This window comes from Triticum urartu, chromosome 3A (genome assembly GCF_056163025.1).
Source record: "Triticum urartu cultivar PI428250 chromosome 3A, HENAU_Tu73, whole genome shotgun sequence".
Lineage (NCBI taxonomy): Eukaryota > Viridiplantae > Streptophyta > Magnoliopsida > Poales > Poaceae > Triticum > Triticum urartu.
In genome coordinates, this window is record NC_141875.1 from 19,968,690 (window position 1) to 19,985,147 (window position 16,458).

The following is a 16,458-nucleotide window of genomic DNA, read 5'->3' on the forward strand; positions in this document are numbered from 1 at the left end:
TCTTTTATCGTCATTAAATAAATTACGTAGGGATTTTCTGAAATGAAAAACGGCGTGCTAGGGTCACCCAACGCCTTGCACTCCTAGTCACTGACAGGTGGGACTCCGTCAGGCTGGCGCGCCACGTGGGCAGGCCATACGGCTAGATACAAGCGAAGTGACCGTATTTGCACGATAACGCAAGTTGGATAACCACAAATCTGTATTTTCAATGTTTTAGCACCAAACCGAACATTGAGCGCAAGTTCTATGACTCCCGATGATATTACCTCTTTTTTTTCTTTTTCTGGGATTGCAATTTTTGGTGCGGCCGGCGAGAGAGTTTGTTTCAACGAACCATTGTTTTTGCTGGAAGCATCAAGCATCTTTGCTGGAACTAGTGATTTCCATAGATGCGAGTACAAAAGCATTTTTTTCTTTTTTGCTGGGATCGCGATTTTTGGTGCAGTCGGCGAGAAATTTTGTTCAACTAGCCATTTTTTTGTTGGAACCATATATAGTGGTTTTCGCGAGTTACTTCGTCGCCTCCATCAACGTTGCAACCGGGGGGCCCCACCGGTGGAGTGCCGTCACCGGTGAGCAGCGGTGCCGTAGCCGGTGATGGCTACCCACGACTGCAAAGGTCGAGGAGGAAGAGGGGGGCGGGCTGCTACCGGCTGCTTAAAAAGGCGATCGGCGACGGCGGCTACTGACGATGACGAGGCAAGTCGGCGGGAGGCGACCGGCAAGGAACAACTGTCTGGAAGGTGGGCGGAGCTGTGTGGTGACGAGAGGAAGACAACGAAGAGGGAGGGACGCATGCGGCAAGGGATGAAGTGATTTGTGAATAAGGATCTCATGGCCCAGCTGAACGGAATCGAATGGATAAGGCGCGGCCCAAATGGGCCGGCGCGCCGGTGCTTATCACTAGCCTAATGGAAAATGGAGTTGCTGGTCTCCGCCGACTGAGCCGCTGACTCTTGGTAAATGAAAGATGACCTTTTTATTTGGGTTAATTATTTATGAAGGGCTCTTTATTTAAATTATTTTTATATAAAAGTAGAGGATCGGAAAACTTAGGATGTTTTTCTATTCCTTTATGGATTGTTTGATTTTTAGGAAATCCTATATGAGAATTTCCCTAAAGATTCTTTTGCACTTCATTCGTGGAAAATTTAGCATCCACTTAAAAATAATACTTCGTTTTTGCGTTTTGTATTACATAATGAAACAAACCGAAATACTACTATAATTTGGATAAGCAATACTCAATCGTCTGGAATTACTTGTCATAGAAATGGATCAAAATGAATGTATTTCTACTATCTCTACTACCTAGAAAGAACGTAAGGTTCCCATGTCACCTTTCTTTCCACCACCCCTTCGTCCAACCTTCCATGCATATGATAATCAATCACCTTAATTTACTTACGTTCTGAAACAATTCAATTTTAATTTACTTACCAAACTTCTAATCAAAATGTAAGGTAACTCACGATCAGAATAGTCCAATGCCACCGTGGATCCGTCGAGAACAAACAATCACATGGCATGAGCAAACAACACCAAGATGTGTTAACAAGGTTCATCGAACATGGCTATATTCTTAGGGCATTGACTATAGGCGCACCTTCCCGAATACCAAATCATACTCTCTCCATCCTAAAATAAGTTTCTCAACTTTGTGCTAACTTTAATACAAAGTTGTACTGAAATTAAGACAATTATTTTGGGACTAAAGAAGTATGATACAACGACGATAAGCCTCCAAGGTTGCACCAGTGTTGCACCATCTTCCTTGGGAAGGCTGCTGAACTGGGTAGCAAGTAGCATCAACATAAATATGCTCACGTATTTTTATGGACATCAGCAAGTTGGCCCTGGAGAGATTAAGCGATCGATACGTACTTACGAGAGGATGCACAAGCTGTGTACGTAGGTGTGTGCTACGTGTGTGCCCGGCCGGCTGGATCGATCTGCATGCATGCTACGTGCGTGCCTCTGTCGGAAAGAACTCGTGACGCTGTAAGCAGTGGACACCCAATCGATCCGTACGTACGAACGCAGCTGCCACGGCATGGTCTCGTCGGGAAGTATATGTACTTGTAGATATAAAGATAAACTTGGCCACTTCCATAACTACTAGCTACCTGCGTTATTCGAGCCATGAATGTTAAGATTTCTTTGATTTATAGGATAAGAAAATTATAGGAATAGAGAACGAGATGACATGCATCTCAAATTTTATGAATACAAAAGAAAAAAGAGATATTCTTTGGTTCACATCATAAGACTTTTTTTATTAAATCTAGGCTAATGTTTATTCTCCTATGAAGTATGCAGGATAAAAAAAATTCTCCACAGAAATAGGATTCTATTTTTACAAACCAAAAAGCTCTGAAATTTCTTTTCAACAGATATCCTATCTTATGGAATTTCTACAAAATTCCTCTAAACCAAAAAAGGCCTAAGAAGCCAACTTGAATAAATTTGCAGGATGCTTTGGGTTTCGATTGCGCTGATTCTTGTCTTAATTAACAGGTTGTGGTCTGATGGGCACTTCGGCGGCTGCCAACCGATGAAGCGAACGTGCGTTTTCGAGTCTTGGAGTTTGGCATCTGCAATGTGACACGTCCAACTGACATTGACGCCGACACTGGATGTATATATAACTTAAGTACACGTTTCAACAAGTGATAATTCCATGATAATCATGTAATGTAATTTCATGCATAAATACATGTATAATTTCATAATGAGGTATTTTGAATATTAGTAATTTCTAGTCATTTGAATATAGTTGCAAGACACATAATTCCAAAACTTTCTCTAGGTCATAACCCGCTCCTCCTAAGCTTCGACTGCGCCGCCCTTTTTGATTTCCCTCTGCGCCGCATGGAAGGTCCAGCTGGGCTGCATCACCTCCACATGTGCAGCGTTGGAGGTCTAGCGGGACTGCCCCAAGTTCAACTGGCGGATGGGCCCCAAGAGATTCAGTATTTGGCCAGTAGCATAAAAAGATCTATTTGTTCATTCGCAAACTCCACGTTGAGAGGCATTATAGACATTTTACAACATTTAAGGTTCCTACAGATGTCTAGTAGTGCAGCAAACAAATAGCCAGCTTTTGATTTTTCAGAATCCACAGCCACAACTGATTTTTCAGGAATCCACAGGTAAAGTGATTCTTGGGAATCCGTAGCCCAACCAAATAGGGCCTAACTGGCTGAGCGAGAACAGAAACAAGTGGCTATACAAGCTGCTTCTGAATCCCAACTCTCGGTTTGAGCAATGGCAACCAGAGGGGCCCCAGCTTGGATCTCCAAAACAAAGAACATGAAGGTGCAATGTGATGCGTCCGTCCTACAGAGCACTTGGCCCCCGAGCAGGTATCGTCACCTCCGCTGAATGCGACGCGCACAACTGCACAAGATCAATCTATCGTGTCAAAATGCAATGCTTTGTAATCGTTTTTTTTTTGCAACTTTGCAAAAGCTGGCTCAGCAGGCTACAATGTGGTTTCATTCTGGTTAATGAAACCGGGGATCACTCCATGTTTTTCTAAAAAAAACAATGATATACGTCACTCCGGAGCTTAGCATTAAACATGTTTATCACCTTCCATTAATTAATATCAAGCTTAATATCAATGTCGCCACTAACTAAGTGAAAGTATTATTTTGATCCCAAACTCAAATGCACCCTGATGAACAGCAAAATTGAAATAATAGTAAAATAATTAAAAAAATCTTCATATTTTTTTGGTAAACTTTGACAAATGTTTTGTGCGCTTCACAAATTTCAGCATGAAATGAAATTCATGGAAGTTGTGGCAGAAAAAACAAAACCAGCACCCCAAAATATTTTCAAAACTAGCATTTTGGAGCATCAAATTTTTTTTGCCACGACTTCCACGAATGCATTTAATGTTGACATTTTGCAAGCATACAAAAAGTTTATCAAATTTTCAAAACTAGCATTTTTTTAGCATCAATTTTTTTTGCCACGACTTTCACGAATGCATTTCATGTTGACATTTTGCAAGCATACAAAAAGTTTGTCAAATTTTATCATAATTTGTTTGAATTTAAAGTTTTTCACTATTTTTTTTTCTATTTTTCTGCTCATTAGGGAGCATTTGAGCTCAGAAGAAGATACTCCACATCCCTAACTAACTAATTATATCCTACATAATATTAGCACACAATCTATATCGTACCTGATATTAATTGCAATACAATTAGGACTCCACTACAAATCATACATGAGATTCTTTTACCATCGTAAATCAAACGGTTTCATGGCAAAATATGTTCTTCGAGGATGACAAGTTTAGTTGTCTAGCATGGCAAACTCCGTCACGGTTCTTCGTCTTTTTTTTGTCAAAAAAACTAGCGTGCTTGCAAACTAAATTTGTTATCATCGCGTAAACAAAAGTGTAAACAAATTTGCCATAGTGCTTCCATACAATTCATATCTTGACTAATATTAACAGCGTAAACAAAGTGTCACTTCAACTGGATTTAGTATTTATATCTTTTATTTATTGTTTCAACATAGAGCCCTGGTAAGCACAGCATGCAACAAACGATGTGGATCACTAGGCGGCCTTGGTGAAATTGAAGTTGCTGCAGGAGAAGCCCATGCCCGGGAGGTTCTGGGTGAAGCTGAGCGTCTTCTTGCTGTTGTCCAGCACCACCAGCTTGTTCTCCATCTGGAACCCTCCGATCACAACCGCCGGCGTCGCGCTCCCCGTGCTGCCTCCCGACCGGACGAACGCGAAGCACGCCGTGCCGCTATTCACCTGCGCCATGGAGTTGCCGCCTACCACCGTCCAGTTCGTCCCGCCCTCCAGCATCACGTCCACGTTCGGCACCAGGTACCCGAACCGCGTCGGCGCCAGCTTCGACGAGTCGTAGCACAGCTCGAATGGCGCCACCGCCGCCACCTTGGCGCTGGCACCCATGGCGCGGTCGAAGGCCGCGATGAAGGGGCGGTACACGTCGCTCCGGAGCTGCGCGTAGGGGATCGTGGTGGAGAGGCCGACCACGAGCGCGCCGGAGCCGGACACGGCCACGCGCGTACCGTCTATGGCGATGCCGTTGGTGGCTGAGACGAAGTAACCAGGGTTCCCGGCGAAGGGCTGGCGGAGTGGGATGCCGTCGGAGAGGAGCGTCGTGATGGACGGCCGGTCCGCCGGGGGCGCGAGGAAGAACGGACCGCCGCCGAAGATGGCCGCGCCCACGCCGTTGCCGCTGAACCCGGTCCTGCCGTCGCTCGGGAGGCAGAGCGCGAACGAGTTGGCCACCTTCTGCGTACTGGCAACCTGCGCCGGGAACGAGGCGCTGGAGCGCGCGAGCCCCGCCACGCCGACGGCGCCGGACGGGGCCGCCGCGCAGGTGGCGGTGGCGGCGAAGGAGACTGGGGACAGAGGGTTGCTGCCGTTGGTGGAGTTGGCGGAGAGCGTGACGGTCGTCGTCTGCCCGCTGCACGGCGTCGTGATGGCCGGGGCGGAGAGGTCGAGGACCAGCGGCCGGCCGGCGCTGAGAGGCGCGGTGTAGAGCGCCGTGGACGCGCCCTTGGTGATCTTCGTGAGCAGCGGCTTGCCGCTGGTCGCCACTGTGGAGACGGCGAGCAGGAGGAGCATCAGGACTGGCTTGGACTGCCACATTTTGGCCGGTGATGTCGCCTTGGGCGCAGCTCAAGCTCGGGAGGATGGATGCTGTGATGGAAGGCATAGGTGCGCCCTATATATACCCTCGATCTCGAGAATAATCAGTTTGGCCAATGCATGTCTGGTCAACGTTTGGGGCGATCAGAGTTGCTTGGCGTATCAGAATTGCATTTTTCTACATTATCGATCACAATCATCACAGTCACAGATGATTCTCCTCTAATCCAAGATTTTGCATGCGCGCACTAATTGGTAGCATGCGTTTTTTCCTGTGTTTACATATGTGTTCTTATTCGGGTCAAATTCTTCTAGTATGATTCAGCTATAGCATTGCAAAGTGCAAACTTCCCGCCTTCCTGAGTTCGGCCGATGTGGAGATCAGATCGATGCATGCGTGTTCGGGTGAGGAATGTTGCCATGTTGCTTGAGGAATGAGGACTCTGAATTTTCTCTCCTTTGTCTATGTTATCCGGCCATGATTCGTGTTTAAAGTCGCATTCAAAGTCTAAGCTCCATGCACAGTGTCATGACATGCCTAACAATCTTGCGTGTGCGTGCACTATAACTACGAATATGTTCCATCACATGACATGCACAAGTCGTTAAGATAGGATGCACCCGATACGATATGTATCACTCGATGTCGGTGTCGGTGTGAGTGTACGTGCCACGTCCCATTACATTGCAGTGTACATGTGGCGAGCGGCCGCTGCCGCTGGTTACCTGCGGAGCCTAACGAGGACGAGCCGCTCCTTGCATGGATGTACCACCGGTCGCTTACGACCGTGGAGATAGACGCTCGGCGGCTCCGCCAAAAGTATGTGAAGGCTCTCAAGGGTATCTATCGAGCAGTTCGAGCGCAAGGCTAAGGAGAAGATGACAGAGGCGGCTCAGCTCAAGCGGTAACAAGACCATGCCATCCAGCGCCTCAAGGGCCTCATCATCGTCTCCTCCTCGCTCAGCTCAAGCGATAACAGGACCAGGCCGTCCGGCGCTTCAAGGGCCTCATCATCGTTTCCTCTGACGACGACAACGACTCCTTGTCCGACGACTTGGACGGTCCTCCACCAGCCGCCAACGGCTACTTCATATATCCCCTAAATTCTTGGTGTGTGTCAAGATAATATAACAAAAATAAACGACCTGAATTATAGGCTAGTCAAGATAATATAACAAAAATAAACGACCTGAATGTTAAATGATCAACTATCTTGGAAATCTTGGTGTGTGTCAATTTGATTAACTAACCTACTTCACATATCCCCTAAAAAAAGTTGATTGATGAATTGATGCATATGCGCACAATATACTGACTAATATAATTATTCAGCAGCACACAATATAGTCTAAATTTAATGGATTCAATTTGAGCGCACCTGTTAGACATATCGGTGATGCCCTCACCTTTGGTCTTGGCCACCCGCTGCTTCAACTTGTGTGTTTTGATTTGCCGCAACTTTCCGAGCGACCGGCGGCTAGTTCTTGATACAAGAAGGGCTATGAACTGAGCTGTGTCTCCGGGCAGGAAATGAAGCAATCACTAAAGCAAAAAAACAAAGGAAACGAAGCAATCAAAAATGAGACAACACCACTAGCCTAGGTCTCCCTGCGGCGGCGGCGCAGATCTGTCAGTTCGTCTCGGGAAACATGGTAGATTGATCGATGGATCGGTAAGCTGTGTAGATTGGGACTAGGGCTCGGTTCAGGACATATTGAAGCAGGCCCGGCCCAGTTTGAGGGAGCCCGCGACTAGCTGCGAAAAAAAGGCCCAAAACAAATAATATACAAACATTGGCCGAAAACAGGGGAGCCCTTGAATTTGGGGCCCTGTGCGGTCGCACAACCCGCACATGCCCTTGGACGAGCCTGGCTCTAAGTACATGCTATAGTATGATTCAGTTGTAGCATAGCAAACTGTGCCCGCCTTTCAGAGTTGGACCGATGTGGCGATCAGATCGATGCATGTGTGTTCGGGTGTTCAGGGGAAGAGGAGGAGGAGGAGCTGGCTCTGATGGAGATGGAGGAGGCGAAGCAGCCAGAGCAGCAGCTGCCGGGCTTCAACATGGAGCAGGTGGAGACGGAGTTAGCCGGCGCCTAGTCCGACGAGATGGCGGAGCAGCAGGCCATCCTGGATTCCTGGAGTCCATTCAGGATGAGGTCTATATGGAGGCCAACCAGACGTTCCTCCAACAGAAGCAGGCGGCGTTCAACGCGCTCTTCGCCGAACTGGATGTGGAGATAGAGGTGGAGGAGACCGGTGCGGAGTAGTCGGAGGCGCCGAATGAGCCAGAGCTGCAGCTGTCGCCAATGCTGCCGGAGCCAGGCACGGGGATCGTGGACATCTCCGATGGTGAGTAGCTAGGTGATCGACTTACTACGTAGCTTATTTCGTTTGCATGTCTTTGTATGGATTTAAGAATCTAATATGAAATGTCTGGATACAACAAGTAAAATTTAAGACGTGTCGGGTCATTTTCCGCGGGCGCGTCGCGAGCATTTGAGGATCATACTAAACATATCCAGCTATAGATGTTCTAAGTATACGTGCTATTGTATGATTCAGTTGTAGCATGGCAAACTGTGCCCGACTTCATGAGCTGGACCGATGTGTATTCGGGTGATCACTGTTGTGATGTTGCTTGAGGAATGAAGACTCTGAATGTTCTCCCCCTTTTCCATGTTATCATCCGGCCTTGATTTGCGTGGAAAGTCGCATTCAAAGCCTAAGCTCCATGCACAGTGTCATGACATAATAATCTTGCGTGTGGGTGCACTATAACTACTACGAATATGTTCAATCACATGACATGCAGCATGGGTTAAGTCGTTAAGATAGGATGCAGGAGGTGGCCCGATATGTATCACTCGATGTCGGTGTCGGTGTCGATGTGAGTTGTACGTGCCACGTCCCATTGCATTGCAGTGTACATGTGGAACTCGAAGACTCGAAAACGTACGTCGGCTTGGCTCCATTCCTACTGAACCACACAGCATGCAATTGTTTTACGAGGCATTGAAGGCTTGGCTCCACGTCCCTGTACATTGCACTATTGCAGTGTACATATGGAACTCGAAGACTCGAAAACGTACGTCGGCTTGGCAGCTGCTGAACCGCACACCATGCAATTGTTGAAGGAGGCATTGAAGGAGGGTCCCTCTGTTTCTGCCTACCCAGCAGGGTTGTGTTCCGGGTAGTGTTCACACAGAGCATACAAGTTTATACTGTATTGTATATTATGCGTGTGTAGTTACACTACACCTGTTTGTGTCCGTCAGTCAGATGGTTTGACTAGATCTCTCCCGGTTTGGCAGGAACGCGAGATCCATGCGTCAATCGCGCCAAGCCATTATGAACGAGCTACAGCGTCGGCGCGGCATGCCGGAGCTAGACCGCGACAGTGGCAACGTGCCATGCACGTAGTAGGTTCCTCCACCCTCGCGTTAAATCGCACGGCAGAGCAGTCGCCATCTGAGTCCGATAAGAGCGTGGTCCATGCAAGCGATGGCGGCTCAATTTCCTCGAGAGAGTTGGCCTGTTCTGCTATTATGGCGCGACGACACGGAGGTTCCCTGGCCGGTGCGGTGCGGTGCATCGATCGTGTGATCCAAGCCTGCAACTGGGGGATTCGGTTGTGCGCTCTCAGCGCTGCTTCACGAAACTCCCTCTCAGGGTACAGTGAGTTGGGCTGACTCGACTCGGCTCCGTTCCGGTACAACTCATCAACCTAAGAGATCGACTGATATATTCTGACATGAGAATGTAAACATATCAGTGGTTAGAGCATCTCCAACAGGCGCTCAAAAAAAGATCCACGCACTAAATATTTTTTTTAGGCGCCGCACAGCTTCAGCAGATGCGCTGTAGCGCTAAAAGTTTTTAGGCGCGTGCTGAAAAACGCTATTGCGCGCAGCATATTTTGGGCTTCGGATTGCGCGCGCTTCACAATTTGCATTGTGTGCTTTTTGTGCGCTCGTTTTTGGGCGTCTGCAAAAACGATGTTGGTCTCAGCGCACTAAAAATGCTAAAGTGACACGCTATAACTTTTATTGGGCGCCAAATTTTTATGCGGCCGTTGGAGAGACTCTTAGTTAGCAAAAGAGAATTAAACACACCAGAACTCGACTCGGCTCCGTTCCGGTACAACTCATCAACCTAAGAGATCGACTGATATATTCTGACATGAGAATGTAAACATATCAGTGGTTAGAGCATCTCCAACAGGCGCTCAAAAAAAGATCCACGCACTAAATATTTTTTTTAGGCGCCGCACAGCTTCAGCAGATGCGCTGTAGCGCTAAAAGTTTTTAGGCGCGTGCTGAAAAACGCTATTGCGCGCAGCATATTTTGGGCTTCGGATTGCGCGCGCTTCACAATTTGCATTGTGTGCTTTTTGTGCGCTCGTTTTTGGGCGTCTGCAAAAACGATGTTGGTCTCAGCGCACTAAAAATGCTAAAGTGACACGCTATAACTTTTATTGGGCGCCAAATTTTTATGCGGCCGTTGGAGAGACTCTTAGTTAGCAAAAGAGAATTAAACACACCAGAACTCGACTCGGCTCCGTTCCGGTACAACTCATCAACCTAAGAGATCGACTGATATATTCTGACATGAGAATGTAAACATATCAGTGGTTAGAGCATCTCCAACAGGCGCTCAAAAAAAGATCCACGCACTAAATATTTTTTTTAGGCGCCGCACAGCTTCAGCAGATGCGCTGTAGCGCTAAAAGTTTTTAGGCGCGTGCTGAAAAACGCTATTGCGCGCAGCATATTTTGGGCTTCGGATTGCGCGCGCTTCACAATTTGCATTGTGTGCTTTTTGTGCGCTCGTTTTTGGGCGTCTGCAAAAACGATGTTGGTCTCAGCGCACTAAAAATGCTAAAGTGACACGCTATAACTTTTATTGGGCGCCAAATTTTTATGCGGCCGTTGGAGAGACTCTTAGTTAGCAAAAGAGAATTAAACACACCAGAACTCGACTCGGCTCCGTTCCGGTACAACTCATCAACCTAAGAGATCGACTGATATATTCTGACATGAGAATGTAAACATATCAGTGGTTAGAGCATCTCCAACAGGCGCTCAAAAAAAGATCCACGCACTAAATATTTTTTTTAGGCGCCGCACAGCTTCAGCAGATGCGCTGTAGCGCTAAAAGTTTTTAGGCGCGTGCTGAAAAACGCTATTGCGCGCAGCATATTTTGGGCTTCGGATTGCGCGCGCTTCACAATTTGCATTGTGTGCTTTTTGTGCGCTCGTTTTTGGGCGTCTGCAAAAACGATGTTGGTCTCAGCGCACTAAAAATGCTAAAGTGACACGCTATAACTTTTATTGGGCGCCAAATTTTTATGCGGCCGTTGGAGAGACTCTTAGTTAGCAAAAGAGAATTAAACACACCAGAACTCGACTCGGCTCCGTTCCGGTACAACTCATCAACCTAAGAGATCGACTGATATATTCTGACATGAGAATGTAAACATATCAGTGGTTAGAGCATCTCCAACAGGCGCTCAAAAAAAGATCCACGCACTAAATATTTTTTTTAGGCGCCGCACAGCTTCAGCAGATGCGCTGTAGCGCTAAAAGTTTTTAGGCGCGTGCTGAAAAACGCTATTGCGCGCAGCATATTTTGGGCTTCGGATTGCGCGCGCTTCACAATTTGCATTGTGTGCTTTTTGTGCGCTCGTTTTTGGGCGTCTGCAAAAACGATGTTGGTCTCAGCGCACTAAAAATGCTAAAGTGACACGCTATAACTTTTATTGGGCGCCAAATTTTTATGCGGCCGTTGGAGAGACTCTTAGTTAGCAAAAGAGAATTAAACACACCAGAACTCGACTCGGCTCCGTTCCGGTACAACTCATCAACCTAAGAGATCGACTGATATATTCTGACATGAGAATGTAAACATATCAGTGGTTAGAGCATCTCCAACAGGCGCTCAAAAAAAGATCCACGCACTAAATATTTTTTTTAGGCGCCGCACAGCTTCAGCAGATGCGCTGTAGCGCTAAAAGTTTTTAGGCGCGTGCTGAAAAACGCTATTGCGCGCAGCATATTTTGGGCTTCGGATTGCGCGCGCTTCACAATTTGCATCGTGTGCTTTTTGTGCGCGCGTTTTTGGGCGTCTGCAAAAACGATGTTGGTCTCAGCGCACTAAAAATGCTAAAGTGACACGCTATAACTTTTATTGGGCGCCAAATTTTTATGCGGCCGTTGGAGAGACTCTTAGTTAGCAAAAGAGAATTAAACACACCAGAACTCGACTCGGCTCCGTTCCGGTACAACTCATCAACCTAAGAGATCGACTGATATATTCTGACATGAGAATGTAAACATATCAGTGGTTAGAGCATCTCCAACAGGCGCTCAAAAAAAGATCCACGCACTAAATATTTTTTTTAGGCGCCGCACAGCTTCAGCAGATGCGCTACAGCGCTAAAAGTTTTTAGGCGCGTGCTGAAAAACGCTATTGCGCGCAGCATATTTTGGGCTTCGGATTGCGCGCGCTTCACAATTTGCATCGTGTGCTTTTTGTGCGCGCGTTTTTGGGCGTCTGCAAAAACGATGTTGGTCTCAGCGCACTAAAAATGCTAAAGTGACACGCTATAACTTTTATTGGGCGCCAAATTTTTATGCGGCCGTTGGAGAGACTCTTAGTTAGCAAAAGAGAATTAAACACACCAGAACTCGACTCGGCTCCGTTCCGGTACAACTCATCAACCTAAGAGATCGACTGATATATTCTGACATGAGAATGTAAACATATCAGTGGTTAGAGCATCTCCAACAGGCGCTCAAAAAAAGATCCACGCACTAAATATTTTTTTTAGGCGCCGCACAGCTTCAGCAGATGCGCTACAGCGCTAAAAGTTTTTAGGCGCGTGCTGAAAAACGCTATTGCGCGCAGCATATTTTGGGCTTCGGATTGCGCGCGCTTCACAATTTGCATCGTGTGCTTTTTGTGCGCGCGTTTTTGGGCGTCTGCAAAAACGATGTTGGTCTCAGCGCACTAAAAATGCTAAAGTGACACGCTATAACTTTTATTGGGCGCCAAATTTTTATGCAGCCGTTGGAGATACTCTTAGTTAGCAAAAGAGAATTAAACACACCAGAACTCGACTAGAAGTATCAAGAATGTAAACACACACAAAAATACTCTGAAACGCATGCATGCATGCATGTAAAGTCTAGCTACCAGTTAATGCACGCGTGCAAGATCTTGGATAATCTCGAATGGACTTTGAACGAGCGAGAATCATCTGTGGATGTGATCGATACCGTAGAAAATTGAAACTCTAGTTCGTTAAGCAACATTGATGGCGACAAATGTTGACTAGGCATGCGTTGGTGAATCTGATTCCTGATCGAGGGTATATATAGGACGCACGTACGTGCCATCCTTCACAGCATCGATTCCAACACAACACAGCACGAGCCGAAAATGTGGCAGTCCAAGCCAGTCCTGGTCCTCCTCCTGCTCGCCGTCTCCACGGCGGCGACCGTCGGCAAGCCGCTGCTCACGAAGGTCACCAAGGGCGTAACGTCCACCGCGCTCTACACGGCGCCGCTCAGCGCCGGCCGCCCGCTGGTCCTCGACCTCTCCGCTCCGGCCATCACGACGCCGTGCAGCGGCCAGACGACGACCGTGACACTCTCCGCCAACTCTACCGACGGCAGCAACCCGATATCCCCGGTCTCCTTCGCTGCCACCGCGACATGCGCGGCGGCCCCGTCCGGCGCCGTCGGCGTGGCGGGGCTCGCACGCTCCAGCGCATCGTTCCCGGCCCAGGTAGCGAGCACGCAGAAGGTGGCCAACTCGTTCGCGCTCTGCCTCCCGAGCAGCGGCGTGGGCGCGGCCATCTTCGGCGGCGGTCCATTCTTCCTAGCTCCCCCGGCGGACCGGCCGGCCATCACGACGCTCCTCTCCGACGGGGTCCCGCTCCGCCAGCCCTTCTCCGGGAACCCCGGCTACTTCGTCTCAGCCACCAACGGCATCGCCATCGACGGGACGCGCGTGGCCGTCTCCGGCTCCGGCGCGCTCATCGTCGGCCTCTCCACCACGATCCCCTACGCGCAACTCCGCAGCGACGTGTACCGCCCCTTCATCACGGCCTTCGACCGCGCCATGGGCTCGAGCGCGAAGGTGGCGGCCGTGGCGCCGTTCGAGCTGTGCTACGACTCGTCCAAGCTGTCGCCGACGCTGTCGGGCTACTCCGTCCCGCAGGTGGACGTGATGCTGGAGGGCGGGACGAACTTCACGGTGGTGGGCGGCAACTCCATGGCGCAGGTGAACAGCGGCACGGCGTGCTTCGCGTTCGTGCAGGCCGGAGGCGGCACTGGGGGCGCGACGCCGGCGGTGGTGATCGGGGGGTTCCAGATGGAGAACAAGCTGGTGGTGCTCGACAACGACAAGCAGACGCTCAGCTTCACCCCGTACCTCCCAGCCAGGGGGTTCTCCTGCAGCAACTTCAACTTCACCAGGGCGGGCTAGTGATCGACAATTCCACATCGGTGCATGGTTCCATGGTGTGCGTGCGTGTAAGAACTTCCATGATAGCTCGGAGTGTTGAAATGAAATAAATAAAATCGGTGGAATATTAATTAATCACCTCCGATATCACGCTGGACCAGAAGTGTAAGTTTTTGTTTTTTCGAAAAATATATTCTGTCCATCAACCATGAGTGTGACTGACTGACACGGACCGATCTCTCTTGAAAATGAGTGGAAGATGCCCATATAGTATTAGAGCACGACGCCACGGTAATTAGTTAGGCTGACAAGTGACACTGACACCTCCGCCTGATCGATCCGGGGTAACTTGCGCTCAGTTTTCAGGTTGGCGGCGACAAAACTGAGCTCGAAAGCGAGATACTAGAGCACGAACGATATTGATATGGGTGTAATTAGGTCTCAGTCGATTGAGATTTAACTAAGTTCCAGTCAAATGACATAACATGCAATAGAGAAAAAAAACTGAAGAAAAAATTTACATAAATCTCAATGTAAAATCTTATGGATATAATATCGACTGAGACTACTTTAAGTTTTAGTCGACTGAGACTTAATATGACTGTACTGATACCTTCTCCGGGCGATACTGATGTGGGAAGAATCGCGTGATAGTCTCATGTTCAAACTCGGAAGTCAACTCATTTGACTGCAGCACGTGAGTGCGTACATTCTTGTTTGGCGATGTTTACCGGTGGTGGTTTCGGTCATTCCATCGCATGTGGCCACTCACCGGTCACCGAAGGCGGCTATGACTCGCAATCTTGCTGTAAACACTGTAAGCAGACCAAAACAGGTGGAGATAAATGTGCTGGCGATTATACTCATGTGCCAGTGTCTGTTTTTTTCGGCAGAAGGAAAATGTAGCTTCTTTATTTCAGTGTCAAGGGGAAATGTACCTTTTTTTAAGTTAATAAGTGGCAAACTTTATGCTTAGAAACAACGCATCCGGACGAAATGGGCTTTTAGCTAGCTATAACTCTTTTGAGTCTTTCTTGTGGGCCTCAGGGCATCAGACAACATCGTCTTGCGAAACATGCATTAGCGCTGGGGAAGGCCCCATGTCTGGCTAGGGCTACCTGGCAATCTTAACTTCGTCTCTGTAACCGTGGTGTCTCTCTTAGTAATAAAGCATGTGTTGCCCAAAAAAATCAGACATCATATCTGTCAGTGGATTGGTGAGACCAGACCATCGATAGTGATTTGGGAGCCAGCCATCCATCCCCGTCGCCCAAACTTTCGTCTCTTTTTTTCTTCAAGTCCGCAAGCTCAAAATAACCACATGTCAAATCATTGATGATTCAAAATGTTCAAATACAAAAGTAGTTCTAATTTAAACATTACGATTCAACAAAGTTTTTAAATTAAAGTAGTTCAAACTTGAATTCAACTAGCACATATGTTGTAGTTGTCCTCTTTAACCGTCCACAAATGCTCAATCATTCTTCCTTGAGTTGTTCATGAGTTGCTCAATGCCGAATTTATTGATGCATTTAAACAAATTCATCAAACGTAGTGGGATTCTGATCTGGCAGTTGGATAGGATCGTCCATCTTCTCAAATTCAAGAGTTGTGGCAGCATCTTCATCCTCATCCTTCATGACCATATTGTGCATGATCACGCAACATGTCATCACCTCCCACAAGGTTTCTGGATCCCATTATTTAGTAGTTCCTTGAAGAATTACAAAACGGGTCTGGAGCACTCCAAATGCCCTCTCCATATCATTTCTAGATCCTCACTAGTAGAAAAAGGGCCTTTTGTCCCGATTCATAAACCGGGACTAAAGGGTACTAAAGCCTCCCCCTTTAGTCCCGGTTCCTATACGAACCGGGACTAAAGGCCCTCCACGTGGCCGCTGCCTGGAGGTCCACCTTTAGTCCCGGTTGGTAACACCAACCGGTACTAAAGGAAATTTTATGATTTATTTATTTATTCAAATTTTTTATTTTCAAATTTCTGAATTATTTTAACCTAGCTCTAATCTCTAATCACCCCTCATCACTGCTCAATTTAACCTTTAATCTCTAATCACCCCTCATCATTCCAAATCATCTAACTTCCCGAACGGTCACCCATCCTCTCACTACTCCAGCCTGAGCACGCTTAACTTTCGGGTTCTATTCTCCCTCGTTTCCAAGTCTGCACTTGTTGTTTTCCTGACAATAGTAAAATGTCAATCCTATTAACTCTCAGGAATTTAGCTTGACCATGAAGTCACACATTTCACTGTTTGAGTTTGAAACTATTGTTCTAAAAAACAATAATTATTTAGTAAAACTAATATTTCTTGAA

At 47.5% G+C, this 16,458-nt stretch overlaps 2 pseudogenes; one reads left to right on the forward strand and one right to left on the reverse strand.

Moving 5' to 3' along the window:
- Positions 1–4,420: 4,420 nt before the first annotated feature.
- Positions 4,421–5,720, reverse strand: LOC125542431 (chitinase CLP pseudogene; annotated as a pseudogene).
- Positions 5,721–13,041: 7,321 nt separating this feature from the next.
- Positions 13,042–14,261, forward strand: LOC125542432 (chitinase CLP pseudogene; annotated as a pseudogene).
- Positions 14,262–16,458: the final 2,197 nt, after the last annotated feature.